We start from the raw sequence: 12,646 nt of genomic DNA on the forward strand, positions 1-12,646 counted from the left end.
ATTCATTGGAACGATTTTCCCATTGGCCAGAAAACAAAATAACGACGAGTCGTGCCACCGCAGGACTTTGTTTCACAACAGCAATGAAATCACAGTCGCCATTCGGTTCCAGTAAACGCTCAACTTGCCTGGGACAGCAGAGCTGTTTGCGATTTTCCACGCGGGAGGCGAACACGATCATGACAGCACAGACATCGGAAAAGTCGGCACTTTCCCACACCACAGTTAATTGCCCAGGAAGCAAACCCAATTTTCTTCGGTTTTCAACAGAAATGCAGCAGGAGTCGAAACAGCATTTTAACAAACTGCGTCGTTGGAAGCGATCAGCAGAAATGGCAGCGGTGGGATTCGAACCCACGCCTCTGTCGAGACTGGAGCCTTAATCCAGCGGCTTAGACCGCTCGGCCACACTACCAGCCAGCCGCGCTGCCCCATTTTCTTGCACTTCCAATTGTGCTCCTGCATAACAACCGATGCAAAGCCACGTGAAAAGGGTTCCATGATCCCTCTCCGACTCGCACAACTGCTGGGATGTGCCCGTCTACAATATCAATTTCGCAGCAGATAATGATAGCCCATCAATCCAGACAACTATCAATGGTAAGCTGAGTCTATCTTCTCAGAATCTTTTCAACTACAAATGTATCTGTGAGTGCGTGAGAACATGCGATCGGTTATGATTTGGTCAAATTACCATGAGCTGCTTGACATTACTGCAATTTCGATTCTTGCTTTGCTAAATGATTTCACCCTTTGATCGAAACAGGACAACTTTCACGTTTACACGGAACATGAAACACACCGGACTACAGGGAAAATGCACAAAGCTGAGCAGGCCGTGTTCCACATCATACCGCACAGCAGAGTTACAGTCACTGTGTCTGTTTTGCAGAATAAGAGTCCCAAAGAATGTTCTCCACCCTAAAACCGGAGGTAGCATTACAATCCGAGAACGACAGATCACATTGTGAGGATGCTCTGACCTCGGAGCCGGTTCGAGATGCCACTTTCCTTGCCTTTTTGCCTTACCCGTGCAATTCGCTGCAGAGATGTTCACACCTGGATATGAGCCACAGGGATACCAACTGAGTCGACGAGAAGCGACTCAATAAATTTTGCTAAACTCCACGGTGCTTATTAGAAATGCAGTTTCTGTTCACATCAATCTAAAAGGCAGTTTCTGAACATAGTAACAGAAGTCAAAAGGTAATTAGCTCACCCCACCCCCACTCCGGAAGAGGTGCTAAGTGCCCTTGAGTGCTTTTTTGTTCTCGATGTGAAGAGCTCTCACGCCTGAGTCACCTTCACACGTCTCTGGTTGCTGAGTGAATCACAAAGAAGGAATTTCACCAGAGCTACAACTGCCTCACTTCTCCACTCGCCCTCCCAGTTTACATTTTCCTGCTCGTCAGTGATTTAAAGAAAACCAAATGGATGCGATGTCATTCTGTAGCCTCTCTGTCGATTCCTCCGTTTCAGTTCCAATGTGGTTAGATCTCGGGGCGCACCTTAATACTAGCGACGCTATCAAAGCACAGGTCCAGAGGTTCCTCTGAGAGTGTAATTTCTTTCATTGCTGTTGCTGGTTGAATGAGCCACTAACGTGCGAACTGCTCCAAAACATGATTCAGGACCTCTGGTAACAACTCTCGCACGTTAAATAACGACAGACAGCTTCCAAATGATGTCCTTCATAGACGACTTTGGGGGTACATTTGACAGACAGACTTGTTCAGGAATCCGCGGTGCGCTGTGACACCAGCGCATCAGCTTCTTCCCTGTCTTGGAAACGGGCCGCCTGCGCAAGGAATGCAAGTGCGGTACTGCTTTTCGTGGAAGGATCAGAAGGCGGTAACTACACTCTCAAACAGAATGGCATATGATCACAATCAGGTTGGAGAAAAACTTTACAATGCTTTGCACAGTAATTAAATGGAGTTGCATTACATTTCACTACGAGAGCAGATTTGTTCAAGTAAATTCGAAGGCAGGTTTGCAGATGGGAAAGCAAGCAAGAAAACTCCGCTCCTGTCCATGTAAAATGCTGCAGTTGAAGAACAAAGCAGTTTCTGCCCAGTTTCGAACTGGGGACCTTTCGCGCGTAAGGCGAACGTGATGACCACTACACTACAGAAACAAGGCGCAGTCGCTACTGCTAAGGCTCAGTGGCACCCAGCACTGAAAGTTGAAGCCATTTTACCTTTCACCTTTCTGTTTCCAATCGCTCGTTGTTTAATGGGACTTCTTTAATTTTGGCTATGTGGTGAGCATGGACGAGATACACCGAAGTATCTGTTTCCACGCGGTGTGCGCCAATAACATTGTGTTGCTTACACCGGCTGTAAAGGATTACTTTTTAGCGGAGCTTGCCGTCGCAGTCTGTGGCACAATCATTTCGTCTGTTCGACTGCTCACGGGAAAGGTAGCGTTGTAAGACACTGCAGAAACGAACGACTTCCTTACTTTTGCTCCGACTGACCATACTCCGGGAAATTTTCCCAGATTCTCAGTTGAGGATTTTTGCAGCTGCAAGTTACCTCAGAAACCCTGTTAATTCGTAAGGTATTGAGCGAATCGCAAAACAGAAAGCATTTAACACGGAACACAAACAAAACTGGCAAACCAAATGCATTTTCAGACACAGCGAGCATGAATGCAAAATGTGAGACAGGCCGGGGGCATGAGTCATAAAGTAATCTCACAACTAACAACAGGGCAATTCCAAACTGCTCTTTCAAACATACTGGAGCCTGAGTGCACCACCACTTCCCAGACAATGCTGAAAAGAGAGAAAGAAAGAACACAATAAGAATGGGCCATGAAAAAGTGAATTTCACCAATCACAGACTCGATTAGATTACCTTTCCCTTCCGATGTCCGCAGGACGGAAATGAAGGAAATGGGAGAAATTCAATAACATGTGACATCGCAATTCATTGGAACGATTTTCCCATTGGCCAGAAAACAAAATAACGACGAGTCGTGCCACCGCAGGACTTTGTTTCACAACAGCAATGAAATCACAGTCGCCATTCGGTTCCAGTAAACGCTCAACTTGCCTGGGACAGCAGAGCTGTTTGCGATTTTCCACGCGGGAGGCGAACACGATCATGACAGCACAGACATCGGAAAAGTCGGCACTTTCCCACACCACAGTTAATTGCCCAGGAAGCAAACCCAATTTTCTTCGGTTTTCAACAGAAATGCAGCAGGAGTCGAAACAGCATTTTAACAAACTGCGTCGTTGGAAGCGATCAGCAGAAATGGCAGCGGTGGGATTCGAACCCACGCCTCTGTCGAGACTGGAGCCTTAATCCAGCGGCTTAGACCGCTCGGCCACACTACCAGCCAGCCGCGCTGCCCCATTTTCTTGCACTTCCAATTGTGCTCCTGCATAACAACCGATGCAAAGCCACGTGAAAAGGGTTCCATGATCCCTCTCCGACTCGCACAACTGCTGGGATGTGCCCGTCTACAATATCAATTTCGCAGCAGATAATGATAGCCCATCAATCCAGACAACTATCAATGGTAAGCTGAGTCTATCTTCTCAGAATCTTTTCAACTACAAATGTATCTGTGAGTGCGTGAGAACATGCGATCGGTTATGATTTGGTCAAATTACCATGAGCTGCTTGACATTACTGCAATTTCGATTCTTGCTTTGCTAAATGATTTCACCCTTTGATCGAAACAGGACAACTTTCACGTTTACACGGAACATGAAACACACCGGACTACAGGGAAAATGCACAAAGCTGAGCAGGCCGTGTTCCACATCATACCGCACAGCAGAGTTACAGTCACTGTGTCTGTTTTGCAGAATAAGAGTCCCAAAGAATGTTCTCCACCCTAAAACCGGAGGTAGCATTACAATCCGAGAACGACAGATCACATTGTGAGGATGCTCTGACCTCGGAGCCGGTTCGAGATGCCACTTTCCTTGCCTTTTTGCCTTACCCGTGCAATTCGCTGCAGAGATGTTCACACCTGGATATGAGCCACAGGGATACCAACTGAGTCGACGAGAAGCGACTCAATAAATTTTGCTAAACTCCACGGTGCTTATTAGAAATGCAGTTTCTGTTCACATCAATCTAAAAGGCAGTTTCTGAACATAGTAACAGAAGTCAAAAGGTAATTAGCTCACCCCACCCCCACTCCGGAAGAGGTGCTAAGTGCCCTTGAGTGCTTTTTTGTTCTCGATGTGAAGAGCTCTCACGCCTGAGTCACCTTCACACGTCTCTGGTTGCTGAGTGAATCACAAAGAAGGAATTTCACCAGAGCTACAACTGCCTCACTTCTCCACTCGCCCTCCCAGTTTACATTTTCCTGCTCGTCAGTGATTTAAAGAAAACCAAATGGATGCGATGTCATTCTGTAGCCTCTCTGTCGATTCCTCCGTTTCAGTTCCAATGTGGTTAGATCTCGGGGCGCACCTTAATACTAGCGACGCTATCAAAGCACAGGTCCAGAGGTTCCTCTGAGAGTGTAATTTCTTTCATTGCTGTTGCTGGTTGAATGAGCCACTAACGTGCGAACTGCTCCAAAACATGATTCAGGACCTCTGGTAACAACTCTCGCACGTTAAATAACGACAGACAGCTTCCAAATGATGTCCTTCATAGACGACTTTGGGGGTACATTTGACAGACAGACTTGTTCAGGAATCCGCGGTGCGCTGTGACACCAGCGCATCAGCTTCTTCCCTGTCTTGGAAACGGGCCGCCTGCGCAAGGAATGCAAGTGCGGTACTGCTTTTCGTGGAAGGATCAGAAGGCGGTAACTACACTCTCAAACAGAATGGCATATGATCACAATCAGGTTGGAGAAAAACTTTACAATGCTTTGCACAGTAATTAAATGGAGTTGCATTACATTTCACTACGAGAGCAGATTTGTTCAAGTAAATTCGAAGGCAGGTTTGCAGATGGGAAAGCAAGCAAGAAAACTCCGCTCCTGTCCATGTAAAATGCTGCAGTTGAAGAACAAAGCAGTTTCTGCCCAGTTTCGAACTGGGGACCTTTCGCGCGTAAGGCGAACGTGATGACCACTACACTACAGAAACAAGGCGCAGTCGCTACTGCTAAGGCTCAGTGGCACCCAGCACTGAAAGTTGAAGCCATTTTACCTTTCACCTTTCTGTTTCCAATCGCTCGTTGTTTAATGGGACTTCTTTAATTTTGGCTATGTGGTGAGCATGGACGAGATACACCGAAGTATCTGTTTCCACGCGGTGTGCGCCAATAACATTGTGTTGCTTACACCGGCTGTAAAGGATTACTTTTTAGCGGAGCTTGCCGTCGCAGTCTGTGGCACAATCATTTCGTCTGTTCGACTGCTCACGGGAAAGGTAGCGTTGTAAGACACTGCAGAAACGAACGACTTCCTTACTTTTGCTCCGACTGACCATACTCCGGGAAATTTTCCCAGATTCTCAGTTGAGGATTTTTGCAGCTGCAAGTTACCTCAGAAACCCTGTTAATTCGTAAGGTATTGAGCGAATCGCAAAACAGAAAGCATTTAACACGGAACACAAACAAAACTGGCAAACCAAATGCATTTTCAGACACAGCGAGCATGAATGCAAAATGTGAGACAGGCCGGGGGCATGAGTCATAAAGTAATCTCACAACTAACAACAGGGCAATTCCAAACTGCTCTTTCAAACATACTGGAGCCTGAGTGCACCACCACTTCCCAGACAATGCTGAAAAGAGAGAAAGAAAGAACACAATAAGAATGGGCCATGAAAAAGTGAATTTCACCAATCACAGACTCGATTAGATTACCTTTCCCTTCCGATGTCCGCAGGACGGAAATGAAGGAAATGGGAGAAATTCAATAACATGTGACATCGCAATTCATTGGAACGATTTTCCCATTGGCCAGAAAACAAAATAACGACGAGTCGTGCCACCGCAGGACTTTGTTTCACAACAGCAATGAAATCACAGTCGCCATTCGGTTCCAGTAAACGCTCAACTTGCCTGGGACAGCAGAGCTGTTTGCGATTTTCCACGCGGGAGGCGAACACGATCATGACAGCACAGACATCGGAAAAGTCGGCACTTTCCCACACCACAGTTAATTGCCCAGGAAGCAAACCCAATTTTCTTCGGTTTTCAACAGAAATGCAGCAGGAGTCGAAACAGCATTTTAACAAACTGCGTCGTTGGAAGCGATCAGCAGAAATGGCAGCGGTGGGATTCGAACCCACGCCTCTGTCGAGACTGGAGCCTTAATCCAGCGGCTTAGACCGCTCGGCCACACTACCAGCCAGCCGCGCTGCCCCATTTTCTTGCACTTCCAATTGTGCTCCTGCATAACAACCGATGCAAAGCCACGTGAAAAGGGTTCCATGATCCCTCTCCGACTCGCACAACTGCTGGGATGTGCCCGTCTACAATATCAATTTCGCAGCAGATAATGATAGCCCATCAATCCAGACAACTATCAATGGTAAGCTGAGTCTATCTTCTCAGAATCTTTTCAACTACAAATGTATCTGTGAGTGCGTGAGAACATGCGATCGGTTATGATTTGGTCAAATTACCATGAGCTGCTTGACATTACTGCAATTTCGATTCTTGCTTTGCTAAATGATTTCACCCTTTGATCGAAACAGGACAACTTTCACGTTTACACGGAACATGAAACACACCGGACTACAGGGAAAATGCACAAAGCTGAGCAGGCCGTGTTCCACATCATACCGCACAGCAGAGTTACAGTCACTGTGTCTGTTTTGCAGAATAAGAGTCCCAAAGAATGTTCTCCACCCTAAAACCGGAGGTAGCATTACAATCCGAGAACGACAGATCACATTGTGAGGATGCTCTGACCTCGGAGCCGGTTCGAGATGCCACTTTCCTTGCCTTTTTGCCTTACCCGTGCAATTCGCTGCAGAGATGTTCACACCTGGATATGAGCCACAGGGATACCAACTGAGTCGACGAGAAGCGACTCAATAAATTTTGCTAAACTCCACGGTGCTTATTAGAAATGCAGTTTCTGTTCACATCAATCTAAAAGGCAGTTTCTGAACATAGTAACAGAAGTCAAAAGGTAATTAGCTCACCCCACCCCCACTCCGGAAGAGGTGCTAAGTGCCCTTGAGTGCTTTTTTGTTCTCGATGTGAAGAGCTCTCACGCCTGAGTCACCTTCACACGTCTCTGGTTGCTGAGTGAATCACAAAGAAGGAATTTCACCAGAGCTACAACTGCCTCACTTCTCCACTCGCCCTCCCAGTTTACATTTTCCTGCTCGTCAGTGATTTAAAGAAAACCAAATGGATGCGATGTCATTCTGTAGCCTCTCTGTCGATTCCTCCGTTTCAGTTCCAATGTGGTTAGATCTCGGGGCGCACCTTAATACTAGCGACGCTATCAAAGCACAGGTCCAGAGGTTCCTCTGAGAGTGTAATTTCTTTCATTGCTGTTGCTGGTTGAATGAGCCACTAACGTGCGAACTGCTCCAAAACATGATTCAGGACCTCTGGTAACAACTCTCGCACGTTAAATAACGACAGACAGCTTCCAAATGATGTCCTTCATAGACGACTTTGGGGGTACATTTGACAGACAGACTTGTTCAGGAATCCGCGATGCGCTGTGACACCAGCGCATCAGCTTCTTCCCTGTCTTGGAAACGGGCCGCCTGCGCAAGGAATGCAAGTGCGGTACTGCTTTTCGTGGAAGGATCAGAAGGCGGTAACTACACTCTCAAACAGAATGGCATATGATCACAATCAGGTTGGAGAAAAACTTTACAATGCTTTGCACAGTAATTAAATGGAGTTGCATTACATTTCACTTCGAGAGCAGATTTGTTCAAGTAAATTCGAAGGCAGGTTTGCAGATGGGAAAGCAAGCAAGAAAACTCCGCTCCTGTCCATGTAAAATGCTGCAGTTGAAGAACAAAGCAGTTTCTGCCCAGTTTCGAACTGGGGACCTTTCGCGCGTAAGGCGAACGTGATGACCACTACACTACAGAAACAAGGCGCAGTCGCTACTGCTAAGGCTCAGTGGCACCCAGCACTGAAAGTTGAAGCCATTTTACCTTTCACCTTTCTGTTTCCAATCGCTCGTTGTTTAATGGGACTTCTTTAATTTTGGCTATGTGGTGAGCATGGACGAGATACACCGAAGTATCTGTTTCCACGCGGTGTGCGCCAATAACATTGTGTTGCTTACACCGGCTGTAAAGGATTACTTTTTAGCGGAGCTTGCCGTCGCAGTCTGTGGCACAATCATTTCGTCTGTTCGACTGCTCACGGGAAAGGTAGCGTTGTAAGACACTGCAGAAACGAACGACTTCCTTACTTTTGCTCCGACTGACCATACTCCGGGAAATTTTCCCAGATTCTCAGTTGAGGATTTTTGCAGCTGCAAGTTACCTCAGAAACCCTGTTAATTCGTAAGGTATTGAGCGAATCGCAAAACAGAAAGCATTTAACACGGAACACAAACAAAACTGGCAAACCAAATGCATTTTCAGACACAGCGAGCATGAATGCAAAATGTGAGACAGGCCGGGGGCATGAGTCATAAAGTAATCTCACAACGAACAACAGGGCAATTCCAAACTGCTCTTTCAAACATACTGGAGCCTGAGTGCACCACCACTTCCCAGAAAATGCTGAAAAGAGAGAAAGAAAGAACACAATAAGAATGGGCCATGAAAAAGTGAATTTCACCAATCACAGACTCGATTAGATTACCTTTCCCTTCCGATGTCCGCAGGACGGAAATGAAGGAAATGGGAGAAATTCAATAACATGTGACATCGCAATTCATTGGAACGATTTTCCCATTGGCCATAAAACAAAATAACGACGAGTCGTGCCACCGCAGGACTTTGTTTCACAACAGCAATGAAATCACAGTCGCCATTCGGTTCCAGTAAACGCTCAACTTGCCTGGGACAGCAGAGCTGTTTGCGATTTTCCACGCGGGAGGCGAACACGATCATGACAGCACAGACATCGGAAAAGTCGGCACTTTCCCACACCACAGTTAATTGCCCAGGAAGCAAACCCAATTTTCTTCGGTTTTCAACAGAAATGCAGCAGGAGTCGAAACAGCATTTTAACAAACTGCGTCGTTGGAAGCGATCAGCAGAAATGGCAGCGGTGGGATTCGAACCCACGCCTCTGTCGAGACTGGAGCCATAATCCAGCGGCTTAGACCGCTCGGCCACACTACCAGCCAGCCGCGCTGCCCCATTTTCTTGCACTTCCAATTGTGCTCCTGCATAACAACCGATGCAAAGCCACGTGAAAAGGGTTCCATGATCCCTCTCCGACTCGCACAACTGCTGGGATGTGCCCGTCTACAATATCAATTTCGCAGCAGATAATGATAGCCCATCAATCCAGACAACTATCAATGGTAAGCTGAGTCTATCTTCTCAGAATCTTTTCAACTACAAATGTATCTGTGAGTGCGTGAGAACATGCGATCGGTTATGATTTGGTCAAATTACCATGAGCTGCTTGACATTACTGCAATTTCGATTCTTGCTTTGCTAAATGATTTCACCCTTTGATCGAAACAGGACAACTTTCACGTTTACACGGAACATGAAACACACCGGACTACAGGGAAAATGCACAAAGCTGAGCAGGCCGTGTTCCACATCATACCGCACAGCAGAGTTACAGTCACTGTGTCTGTTTTGCAGAATAAGAGTCCCAAAGAATGTTCTGCACCCTAAAACCGGAGGTAGCATTACAATCCGAGAACGACAGATCACATTGTGAGGATGCTCTGACCTCGGAGCCGGTTCGAGATGCCACTTTCCTTGCCTTTTTGCCTTACCCGTGCAATTCGCTGCAGAGATGTTCACACCTGGATATGAGCCACAGGGATACCAACTGAGTCGACGAGAAGCGACTCAATAAATTTTGCTAAACTCCACGGTGCTTATTAGAAATGCAGTTTCTGTTCACATCAATCTAAAAGGCAGTTTCTGAACATAGTAACAGAAGTCAAAAGGTAATTAGCTCACCCCACCCCCACTCCGGAAGAGGTGCTAAGTGCCCTTGAGTGCTTTTTTGTTCTCGATGTGAAGAGCTCTCACGCCTGAGTCACCTTCACACGTCTCTGGTTGCTGAGTGAATCACAAAGAAGGAATTTCACCAGAGCTACAACTGCCTCACTTCTCCACTCGCCCTCCCAGTTTACATTTTCCTGCTCGTCAGTGATTTAAAGAAAACCAAATGGATGCGATGTCATTCTGTAGCCTCTCTGTCGATTCCTCCGTTTCAGTTCCAATGTGGTTAGATCTCGGGGCGCACCTTAATACTAGCGACGCTATCAAAGCACAGGTCCAGAGGTTCCTCTGAGAGTGTAATTTCTTTCATTGCTGTTGCTGGTTGAATGAGCCACTAACGTGCGAACTGCTCCAAAACATGATTCAGGACCTCTGGTAACAACTCTCGCACGTTAAATAACGACAGACAGCTTCCAAATGATGTCCTTCATAGACGACTTTGGGGGTACATTTGACAGACAGACTTGTTCAGGAATCCGCGGTGCGCTGTGACACCAGCGCATCAGCTTCTTCCCTGTCTTGGAAACGGGCCGCCTGCGCAAGGAATGCAAGTGCGGTACTGCTTTTCGTGGAAGGATCAGAAGGCGGTAACTACACTCTCAAACAGAATGGCATATGATCACAATCAGGTTGGAGAAAAACTTTACAATGCTTTGCACAGTAATTAAATGGAGTTGCATTACATTTCACTACGAGAGCAGATTTGTTCAAGTAAATTCGAAGGCAGGTTTGCAGATGGGAAAGCAAGCAAGAAAACTCCGCTCCTGTCCATGTAAAATGCTGCAGTTGAAGAACAAAGCAGTTTCTGCCCAGTTTCGAACTGGGGACCTTTCGCGCGTAAGGCGAACGTGATGACCACTACACTACAGAAACAAGGCGCAGTCGCTACTGCTAAGGCTCAGTGGCACCCAGCACTGAAAGTTGAAGCCATTTTACCTTTCACCTTTCTGTTTCCAATCGCTCGTTGTTTAATGGGACTTCTTTAATTTTGGCTATGTGGTGAGCATGGACGAGATACACCGAAGTATCTGTTTCCACGCGGTGTGCGCCAATAACATTGTGTTGCTTACACCGGCTGTAAAGGATTACTTTTTAGCGGAGCTTGCCGTCGCAGTCTGTGGCACAATCATTTCGTCTGTTCGACTGCTCACGGGAAAGGTAGCGTTGTAAGACACTGCAGAAACGAACGACTTCCTTACTTTTGCTCCGACTGACCATACTCCGGGAAATTTTCCCAGATTCTCAGTTGAGGATTTTTGCAGCTGCAAGTTACCTCAGAAACTCTGTTAATTCGTAAGGTATTGAGCGAATCGCAAAACAGAAAGCATTTAACACGGAACACAAACAAAACTGGCAAACCAAATGCATTTTCAGACACAGCGAGCATGAATGCAAAATGTGAGACAGGCCGGGGGCATGAGTCATAAAGTAATCTCACAACGAACAACAGGGCAATTCCAAACTGCTCTTTCAAACATACTGGAGCCTGAGTGCACCACCACTTCCCAGAAAATGCTGAAAAGAGAGAAAGAAAGAACACAATAAGAATGGGCCATGAAAAAGTGAATTTCACCAATCACAGACTCGATTAGATTACCTTTCCCTTCCGATGTCCGCAGGACGGAAATGAAGGAAATGGGAGAAATTCAATAACATGTGACATCGCAATTCATTGGAACGATTTTCCCATTGGCCATAAAACAAAATAACGACGAGTCGTGCCACCGCAGGACTTTGTTTCACAACAGCAATGAAATCACAGTCGCCATTCGGTTCCAGTAAACGCTCAACTTGCCTGGGACAGCAGAGCTGTTTGCGATTTTCCACGCGGGAGGCGAACACGATCATGACAGCACAGACATCGGAAAAGTCGGCACTTTCCCACACCACAGTTAATTGCCCAGGAAGCAAACCCAATTTTCTTCGGTTTTCAACAGAAATGCAGCAGGAGTCGAAACAGCATTTTAACAAACTGCGTCGTTGGAAGCGATCAGCAGAAATGGCAGCGGTGGGATTCGAACCCACGCCTCTGTCGAGACTGGAGCCATAATCCAGCGGCTTAGACCGCTCGGCCACACTACCAGCCAGCCGCGCTGCCCCATTTTCTTGCACTTCCAATTGTGCTCCTGCATAACAACCGATGCAAAGCCACGTGAAAAGGGTTCCATGATCCCTCTCCGACTCGCACAACTGCTGGGATGTGCCCGTCTACAATATCAATTTCGCAGCAGATAATGATAGCCCATCAATCCAGACAACTATCAATGGTAAGCTGAGTCTATCTTCTCAGAATCTTTTCAACTACAAATGTATCTGTGAGTGCGTGAGAACATGCGATCGGTTATGATTTGGTCAAATTACCATGAGCTGCTTGACATTACTGCAATTTCGATTCTTGCTTTGCTAAATGATTTCACCCTTTGATCGAAACAGGACAACTTTCACGTTTACACGGAACATGAAACACACCGGACTACAGGGAAAATGCACAAAGCTGAGCAGGCCGTGTTCCACATCATACCGCACAGCAGAGTTACAGTCACTGTGTCTGTTTTGCAGAATAAGAGTCCCAAAGAATGTTCTGCACCC

General features: G+C 46.6%; 6 non-coding genes across 6 annotated transcripts; all 6 read right to left on the bottom strand.

The window, feature by feature from the left end:
* Positions 1-2,064: 2,064 nt before the first annotated feature.
* trnav-uac (transfer RNA valine (anticodon UAC)) lies at positions 2,065-2,137 on the bottom strand. Its single transcript has one exon. It is a non-coding gene; the product is annotated as a tRNA-Val (tRNA).
* A 2,858-nt stretch (positions 2,138-4,995) lies between these two features.
* Positions 4,996-5,068, bottom strand: trnav-uac (transfer RNA valine (anticodon UAC)). The gene has a single exon. It is a non-coding gene; the product is annotated as a tRNA-Val (tRNA).
* A 2,858-nt stretch (positions 5,069-7,926) lies between these two features.
* Positions 7,927-7,999, bottom strand: trnav-uac (transfer RNA valine (anticodon UAC)). The gene has a single exon. It is a non-coding gene; the product is annotated as a tRNA-Val (tRNA).
* Positions 8,000-9,126: 1,127 nt separating this feature from the next.
* trnah-aug (transfer RNA histidin (anticodon AUG)) lies at positions 9,127-9,208 on the bottom strand. The gene has a single exon. It is a non-coding gene; the product is annotated as a tRNA-His (tRNA).
* Positions 9,209-10,857: 1,649 nt separating this feature from the next.
* On the bottom strand, positions 10,858-10,930 carry trnav-uac (transfer RNA valine (anticodon UAC)). Its single transcript has one exon. It is a non-coding gene; the product is annotated as a tRNA-Val (tRNA).
* Positions 10,931-12,057: 1,127 nt separating this feature from the next.
* Positions 12,058-12,139, bottom strand: trnah-aug (transfer RNA histidin (anticodon AUG)). Its single transcript has one exon. It is a non-coding gene; the product is annotated as a tRNA-His (tRNA).
* Between the last annotated feature and the right edge of the window lie 507 nt (positions 12,140-12,646).

Source organism: Chiloscyllium plagiosum, unplaced genomic scaffold (assembly GCF_037043375.1).
Source record: "Chiloscyllium plagiosum isolate Xiang-an unplaced genomic scaffold, Cpla_swu_hap1 HiC_scaffold_71, whole genome shotgun sequence".
NCBI classification, from domain to species: Eukaryota; Metazoa; Chordata; class Chondrichthyes; order Orectolobiformes; family Hemiscylliidae; genus Chiloscyllium; species Chiloscyllium plagiosum.